This window comes from Bison bison, unplaced genomic scaffold (assembly GCF_000754665.1).
Source record: "Bison bison bison isolate TAMUID 2011002044 unplaced genomic scaffold, Bison_UMD1.0 scf7180017864057, whole genome shotgun sequence".
Classification (NCBI taxonomy): Eukaryota; Metazoa; Chordata; class Mammalia; order Artiodactyla; family Bovidae; genus Bison; species Bison bison.
The window spans coordinates 1,805,471-1,814,379 of NW_011494629.1; the positions used below are offsets into that span (position 1 = coordinate 1,805,471).

Consider the following 8,909-nt stretch of genomic DNA (forward strand, 5'->3'; position numbering starts at 1 on the left):
TGACCTTGGCCCCACTGTTCCAATCACTCCCAGGTGGGAATTCAGGCACATGTCCACAGAGGTCACAGACAACATACATACGGTTCTGTTATGTCCCGTATATTACCCTTTCATGTCCCAAGGAAGACATTTTCTCTTAGAGATTTTCATTTAGTGTATCTTTAAAAAATCTTGTGTTAAACTTGCCTCCATCTTTTTCTTGGGTAAGGACAACCCAGAAATGGCCCTTTTGTGTCTGTGATGTTGCCATTCACAGCTTTCTTGATAGGCCTAGTACAATCTTGAGAACAGGGTTGCTGTATGCTGAATGTCAGACAGTAGCTCTTAGCTTTGCCTATCTTAGGTAGTTATGCTGTGCATTTTTTATTGGTGTACCATGTTTGATTTGTCCCTAATACCTTTGAAGTTTTTCTGAGAAATGAAATAATGCAACATGAACTTATTAAAATACATTTTAAGCCTTAATAAATAAAGTGTATATGGAAAGGCAAGTGACCAAGAAGAGACAACACAATACTAAAGAATAACAAAGTCAGAAGACTGACATGACTAGATTCTAAACTTACTATAAAGCTACAAGAATTAAATGTGTGGTATTGGCAAAAAAATAAATTAAAAAAAATAGACAAACAGATCAATGGAACAGAATACAGCACACAGAAATAGACACGCATAAATAAAGTCAACAGAGCAAGAAAAAAATCAGTGGAGAACAGACTGTCTTTTCATTAAATGGCAGTACTGGAACAACTGAACTTCCACATACACAGACCTTATGTCTTCCACAAAAATCAACTTAAAATGGATAACAGACTTAAAGGCAAAGCATGAAACTATAAAACTCCTGGAAAATAACATGGGAAAAAATTTAGATGACTGGGGACTTGGCAATGTCTCTTCACATATGACAGCAAAAACACAATTCATGAAAAAAAAATGGTAAGCTGGATTCTGTTAAGATTTTTAAAATTCTGTTCTGTAAAAGATACTAGCAAGAAAATAAAAAGTCAAGTCACAGTCTGGAAAAAATACATGAAGTAAAAAATATGACAGAGTAGAAAAGAGACAAAGAAGCATAATCACTAAGTTAAATCATTTTAACTTAATCATTAAACTAAAAAAAAAAAAAACTTGGGCTTCCCTGGTGGCTCAGATGGTAAAGAATCTGCCTGCAATGCAGGAGACCCGGGTTTGATCCCTGGTTTGGGAAGATTCTAGAGAAGGGAACTGCTACCCACTCCAATATTCTTGCCTGGAGAATTCCATGGACAGAGGAGCCTGGAGGGCTACAGTCCATGGGGTCGCAAAGAGTCGGACACAGCTGAGCAACTAACACTAACTTAGAAAGCACACTGACCACACAGGACTCTTGCTCTAAAAACAGTACTTCTCACCATCACTGTTTTGCCACCACTCCAAGGCCCTGAGAATACAACAGTGTGAATGCATATGGAGAGAAACAATGCAGGAACAACTGCGAAGATGGAAAGACCTGATGAGGGCAGAGGAATGTGCCCTAGGACAGCTGTGCAGGAATGTACTCCATCAAAAACAAAACTCTCTTCCTGGGAAATCACTTGCAGCTCTGTGCCCAAGAGAAGATATGACTTAGGCATAAGATATCAAAGTCACACCCTCATTTAGTACCAAAGACACCATAAGAATGTAACAAGGAAGTGCTATCATCTGAGGCAGGTCGGCCAGGCCCCTAGGAACCCTCTCCTCCCTAACAGGCAGTTGCCTCTGAATGTGAGGGAGCAGACTGCTCCAAGGCAAAACCTGGTATGAGAGAAGTAGTTCCAGCTTCAGTGTTCTCTCCCAGTTCTTGGAAACCCCCAAGCCTGCAGTTGAGGAGCACTTCTCTAAAGTAAGGTATCAGATACAGGCATGGAAAGAAGAACAATACAAGGAACAGAATTGGGAAGTGGGTTTTAGAACAAGCCTTCTCTAACGTTATGCTGATAATCCAGCATGACATTAATCTTCTATGTGCCTATAAAGGTTAGTAAAAACAGGAGTGAACACTATATTAACACATACCAGACCCCTGTTTTACCTCTTTCCACACTCCCAACAGCTCCAGGAGATTCAGTACTTTGCCCAAGGACACTCACATACAGGCAGACCTGTATGTGAACTCTCCCTATCGAGGCCAGGGCTCCCACAACAGGCTTGACATAGGCCCCCAGGGAGAGGAAATGCCCAAAGATATATACACCTGAGGTTGCAGATTTGGGGGAGAAAGAACATGGCTCTTGTTGAGAAGTGGTGAATCTGTGTGATGAATCCAGGAGACCTCACAGCGACTTCTGTGCATGTTTACAACGTTTTCATAAAGCAAAATTTAAAATAAAACTTAAGTCTGGACGTCTTACCACCCTCTTCTCATTCTCTCATCCCCATTACTTCAGGGAGTCAGCCCACCAGTCAGTCCCCTATGGCTTGAACAAAGCTTTCTGCCCTGTGGGCTCCACTCCAAGCTGCTGGAAGAGCCCCAGCACCAGAGGAGTCAGACAACTTCGGGAGGAGTCGCAGATGTGAGCACAAGGGTGCCCCACGCAAACCCGGGGTGTCTGACTCCCACCAGGCCCTTCCAACTCCCCCATGAGCCCGTGGGGCCCGAGGCCGCTGACCCAAGTTTCCCCCACCACCATTGTCAGTCAAGGTAAGTCTGAGTGTCTGCCCCATGCGAGTCCTCCCTGCAAAACCTAGGGACCAAGCGCTGCCTCCATCGCCAGGTAGGAATCATCCAGCTACACTCCCCCAGTTAACACCCAGGAAGAATGTCCAAGGCACGCGCTCAGCAATGGGGATGTCTGCCCCGGACAAAGGTTACTTGTGTCCCCCAAGCCACCCGCACTAGTCTTGACCCCTCAGGAAGGGCGCTGAGTACCCAGCACCGCTGGACACTGAGCGACCCGAGACCTCTGCCAACAGCTCCTCTGAGGTGGACCGCGCCTGACCCCGGGGGAAAAATAAAATCAAACCTCAAAGACCCCACGGACAGGGCGTACCAAACCCGCCCGCCCTCTCCCGGCTTTCCGGAGCCTCTCTCTCTTGGACTCAGCAGCCAGAGGCGGGATAGCTCACCACAAGCACTGAAAAACTGTCACCACGTCCAAAAACACGACAGCGCGGCTCAGAAGTACGCTACCCACAACACCTCGGGGTAGGTACTACAATACCCAAAATTCCCCGGGGCGCGAGATCGCACAACCCTAAACGCTCCAGAGCTCAAGACCGCGCTCAGTGAGCTAGGGGTGCGGGACTACACTACCCACAATGCCCCGGGGAGAGGGCATGCCTCCCAACTGGACCGGACTCTTCAACTGTAGTACTCTCTCGCTCAAGTTTCAGAATTACAGTCACTTGTGCCCTTGGAGAAATTGTGAAAAATTAGACAAGAGCTTCCCTGGTGGCTCAGGCGGTAAAGAATCCGCCTGCAATGCGGGAGACCTGGGTTCGATTCCTGGGTTGGGAAGATCGCCTGGAAAAGGGCATGGCATCCCACTCCAGTATTCTGGTCTGGAGAATCTACGTGGACAGAGGAGCTTGGCGCGCTACAGTCCATGGGGTCGCAAAGAATCGGACACGACTGAGCGACTTAGCACAGCACGTAAGTTTACAGAGTAGACAAGATGTGGGGGTGGTAGTTCATGGCTTTGTGGTGGAGTGTGTGTTTCGCATTTATGAGATCCCTGTTTCAATCCCTGGCACCTCCATCTTCATGGGGTTTCCCAGGTGGCGCTAGTGGTAAAGAACCCTCTGTCAGTGCAGGTTAGATGTAAGAGGCGTGTATTTCATCCCTAGGTTAGGAAGATTCCCTGGAGAAGGGCACCGGACAACCCACTCCAGTATTCTTGACTGGAGAATTCCATGGACAGAGGAGCCTGGCGGGCTGCAGGCCATAATGTCGCACAGAGTTCGCCTGACGATTTAGCACAATTAAAGTCAAAGTGACTTTCAGGTAGATGAGAAGGGTTGTTCAAGTGAGCACTAAAATCTTCCTTTTTTAACTTTGTTTTTTTAAACGAAGGGTCCTGTTAGTTTTTAGTCACCTGGATGTGTACCTGTCCTTCATACTACAGATTCACCCAACTGTTTTTATATTTTAATAACAGCATGTAATGAATGTACTTCTAAAATATGCCAAAAGTCTTGGGATTTTTCCTTTTTTAAACAGGAAAATTCTGGTTTATTAATAATAATTATTAAAAGAAAACGAAGAAAAACTAAGCTTGAAGACATTTAAGGCTATAATAACTAAAATTAAAATTATTTTACTAATACAAAAAAATCTGATTAGATGTAACAGAGTAGGAAGCTTAAAAACATTTTGAAGTATTTATAAATAGACATACTGTTTTTCTAGACATTTGACAAAAATGTTTTCAAATTACTTCCTATTTACTCAATACTCAAAATGAAGTAATGGGAACCAGATTTAACCTTTTGCCTAAAACAACTTTAAAAAGAATGAAATATGTGAAATAACACTTCTGAAGACATTGGACATAAGACAATGAAGAGCAATGGACCCTGAGAAACGGGTAAGGAGCCAGGTGAGCCTTAAGAAATTTCAGGTAACAGGACAGAAAAGGGCACTCAGAGTGGAGGAACTTCTTCCTCAAGTATCAGTTGAGTGCCTACCAACAGTTGAGTGCAACTCCCAGGAAAGAAACTGAAAAAGATTAGTGGAAAATGCCTGAGCACACATAAGGCCAGGAATAGTGCCCGTACCTGCCAGACAGAATGGAAATCTTCATATTCACATGGCGAGGAATCAAAGTACTCACAAGTATTTTTGCCTCAATTAGAGGGGCAAAATTAGGCCAAAATGCTTGATTGAGAAAATCTTTATGTTAAATTTAGGGGAGAAGTATGTAAAATATGTTTCAAAAATCTTAAAAGTCACTTTCATTTTTACATGACTCCTATAAGCAGAAATATACATATTCTTATATAAATAAAATCTCAAAGAAGGCTAAATTCAAGGTTTTCCATAAAATAAGCAGTAACTTTAAAGTAATTCAAAGAGTATTTGCATATATTTCAACGCCACAAAGTAATTCTAATATTTATTTGGATAACTATACTGATGATATTTATTTAAAAATGGTGGTAAATACCAGTCAGAATGGCCATCATCAAAAAGTCTACAAACAATAAATGCTGGAGAGGGTGTGGAGAAAAGGGAATGCTCTTGCACTGTTGATGGTAATGTAAATTGATACAGCCACTATGGAATACAGTATGGAGATTCCTTAAAAAATTAGGAATAAAACCACCATATGACCCAGGAATCCCACTCCTAGGAATATACCCTGAGGAAACCAAAACTGAAAAAGACACATGTATCCCATTGTTCTTTGCAGCACTATTTACAATAGGTAGAACATGGAAGCAACCTAGATGTCCATCAACAGATGAATGGATAAAGAAGTTGTGGTACATATATACAATAGACTATTACTCAGCATAAAAAGGAACATATTTAAGTCAGTTCTGATGAGGTTGATGAACACAGAACCTATTATTATACAGAGTGAAGTTAGAAAGAGAAAGATAAATATGTATTTATAATATTACATTATTTTTAATATTATATATTATTTATATTATAAATATTTATCATTATCTAGAATATGAATATTCTAATGCATGTATACATAATCTAGAAAAATGATACTGAAGAATTTATTTACAGGGCAGCAATGGAGAAACACTTGAAGTGACTTAGTAGCAGTAGTAGTAATGGAGAAACAGACACAGAGAATAGACTTATGGACATGGGGAAAGGGGAGGAGAGGGTGAGATGTATGGAAAAAGTAACATGGAAACTTACACTACCATATGTAAAATAGAAGGCCAACGGGAATTTACTGTATGCTCAGGAAACTCAAACAGGGGCTCTGTATTGATCTAAAGGGCTGGGATGGGGCGGGAGATGGGAGAGAGGTTCAAAAGGGAGGGGATATTTGTATACTTACTGCTGATTCATGTTGAAGTTTGACAGAAAACAAAATTCTGTAAAGCAATTATGCTTCAATAACAAAATAAATTTTTTAAAAAGAACAAAAATGGTAGTAAATAATAAAACCCAATTTCCTCTATTATTAGCATTTTAATATTAAACTGTAATGTGACAGTAATGCAAGTCAGCTAAATGGTACTAAAGGGAAAGTCATAAAGTAACCAGGAAGGGAGAGAGGGAAAAAAATTTTAAAAGGTGATTTCAAATCAGTTTGGTAAGCTTGAGAAAAATAGTTATTTGGGGGAAATTAAGCTAGCTCACAAAACAAATACAAAGCTTTAACACCTGGGAATTAATGTTACAAATTTGTTAAATAGAACTTTAGTATCTACCCACAGTAATGTGTTTTTGACCCACTGATTGATAAAGTAAGGCATATTTGAATTATTTTCCTGTGATTAATAATAGCAACTAATGACCTTTTTTTCTCACTAGCAGGGTCTTCTCACAAGTCACAATGCAAGGTTAGGTTAAGTAGAAATGTCGAAGTTAAATTATCTTTGCCAAGATGACTTCTTGGAGAAAGTTTTTAATTGGATAGTACCTTGATTAATAAATCCACTGAGAAAACACTGCCAGGTACCAGCACATTGGAAAATAAACAATCTTTGCAAATTGAAAAAAATAAAAGAGATATCAGAGATCTAATGTGAAATGTAAATTATTTTGAAAACCATTTTGTGGTATGGAAGATCTTTACATGCATTACACTAAAGCAGCGACCATCAAAAAACGAATGTCTTCAAGGCAACAGTGCCAGGACAAGTATGTTCATACTCCTTGGTGGATATCTCTCATCTGTCTGGACTGAAATCCAGCTGAAGTGACTAAGTCTCCTGTTTAGAGAGAAAAGGACATTACTGTAAACATTATTGGTGGTTTAAGTTTTGAAGGGGCTTCCCTCATAGATGAGTTGGTAAAGAATCTGTCTGCAATGAAGGAGGCCAGGGTTCGATTCCTGGGTCGGGAAGATCCTCTAGAGAAGGAAATGGCAACCCACTCCAGTATCCTCACCTGGAGAATCCCATGGACAGAGCCTGGCAGGCTACAGTCCATAGGATCGCAAGAGTCAGACACAACTTAGTGACTAAACCACCACCAAGCTTTGAAACCACAGAAGAAAATTTAAGGAGCTACTCTAAGCCACAGGGAAAACTTACAGACTGTGTGGTATGAGGGATCCTGTCACCAAAGGATCAAGAATATCTGGTTTTGTAAGTTTTTCATCCATAACTGAGGTTGATCCTGCTGTGGCTGCAAAATCTCATTCAACTGATGAACAAGTGAGATAGCCATAATGCGCCATAGCCAAAGAGGAATCTGGAAAATCTGGCACTGTGAAGAGACTGTTTGTTGGTGGAATTAAAGAAGATACTAAGGAACATCAGCTTAGAGATTACGGCAAGGAGTATGGAAAAGTTGATGTCACTTGAGATAATTACCGTTAGGCAGTTTGGAAAGAAAAGAGGCATTGTGTTTATTATTTTCTTTTTTATTTTTTGACTGCACAACATATCATTCAGCTCAGTACCAGAAAAATAAATAACCCAATCAAAAAGTGGGCAGAACAATCTTGAGAAAGAAGAATCAAGCTAGAGAAATCAACCTTCCTGACTTCAGACTATACTACAAAGCTATAGTCATCAAAACAGTATGGTACTGGCACAAAAACAGAAATATAGACCAATAGAACAAGATAGAAAGTCCAGAGATAAACCCATGTACCTCTGGATACCTTATTTTTTTACAAAGGAGGCAAGAATACACGATGGGGCAAAGACAGTCTCTTCAATAAGTGCTGCTGGGAAAACTGGACAGCTATGTGTTAAAGGATGAAATTAGAACACTGCCTAATACCATACAAAAAGATAAATTCAAAATGGATTAAAGACCCAAAGGTTAAGACCAGAAACTATAAAACTCTTAGAGGAAAATGGGCAGAACACTCTATGACACAAATCACAGCAAGATCCTCTATGACCCACCTCCTAGAGTAACAGAAACAAAAATAAACAACTGGTACCTAATTAAACTTAAAAGTTTTTGCACAGCAAAGGAAACTGCAAACAAAGTAAAAACACAAGCCTCAGAATTGGAAAAAATAATAGCAAAGAAAACTGACAAAGGATTAATTTCAAAAATATACAAGCAGCTCATACAACTCAGCTGGAGAAGGAAATGGCAAACCACTCCAATATTCTTGCCTGGAAAATCCTATGGACAGAGGAGCCTGGTGGGCTACAGTCCATGGGGTGGCAAGAGTCAGACACTACTTAGCGACTAAACAACCATACAACTCAATACGAGAAAAACAAACAACCCAATCAAAAAGTGGGGAAAAGACCTAAACAGACTTTTCTCCAAAGAAGACATACAGATGGATAATAAACACATGAAAAGATGCTTGGCATCCTTCATTATTCAATTCAGTCGCTCAGTTGTGTCCGACTCTTTGCGACCCCATGAACCGCAGCACACCAGGCCTCCCTGTCCATCACCAACTCCCAGAGTCCACCCAAACCCATGTCCATTGAGTCAACGATGTCATCCAACCATCTCATCCTCTGTCGTCCCTTTCTCCTCCTGCCCTCAATCTTTCCCAACATCAGGGTCTTTTCCAATGAGTCAGTTATTCGCATCATGTGGCCAAAGTATTGGAGTTTCAGCTTCAACATCAGTCCTTCCAATGAACACCCAGGACTGATCTCCTTTAGGATGGACTGGTTGGATCTCCTTGCAGTCCAAAGGACTCTCAAGACTCTTCTCCAACACCATAGCTCAAAAACATCAATTCTTCGGTTCTCAGCTTTCTTTATAGTCCAACTCTCACATCCATACATGACCACTGGAAAAACCATAGCCTTGATTAGATGGA

At 40.9% G+C, this 8,909-nt stretch overlaps 1 protein-coding gene across 5 annotated transcripts in view; it reads right to left on the reverse strand.

Moving 5' to 3' along the window:
• Window positions 1-3,161, reverse strand: part of ZNF169 (zinc finger protein 169) — a 55,745-nt gene extending 52,584 nt beyond the window's left edge. For 3 of the 5 annotated variants that reach the window (XM_010835961.1, XM_010835960.1, XM_010835962.1), the window contains exon 1: window positions 3,091-3,161. The gene's annotated coding sequence lies outside the window, so the exon portion shown is untranslated. The remainder of the gene's footprint in view (window positions 1-3,090) is intronic. The other 2 variants (XM_010835963.1, XM_010835964.1) reach the window with 2 other exon arrangements.
• Window positions 3,162-8,909: the final 5,748 nt, after the last annotated feature.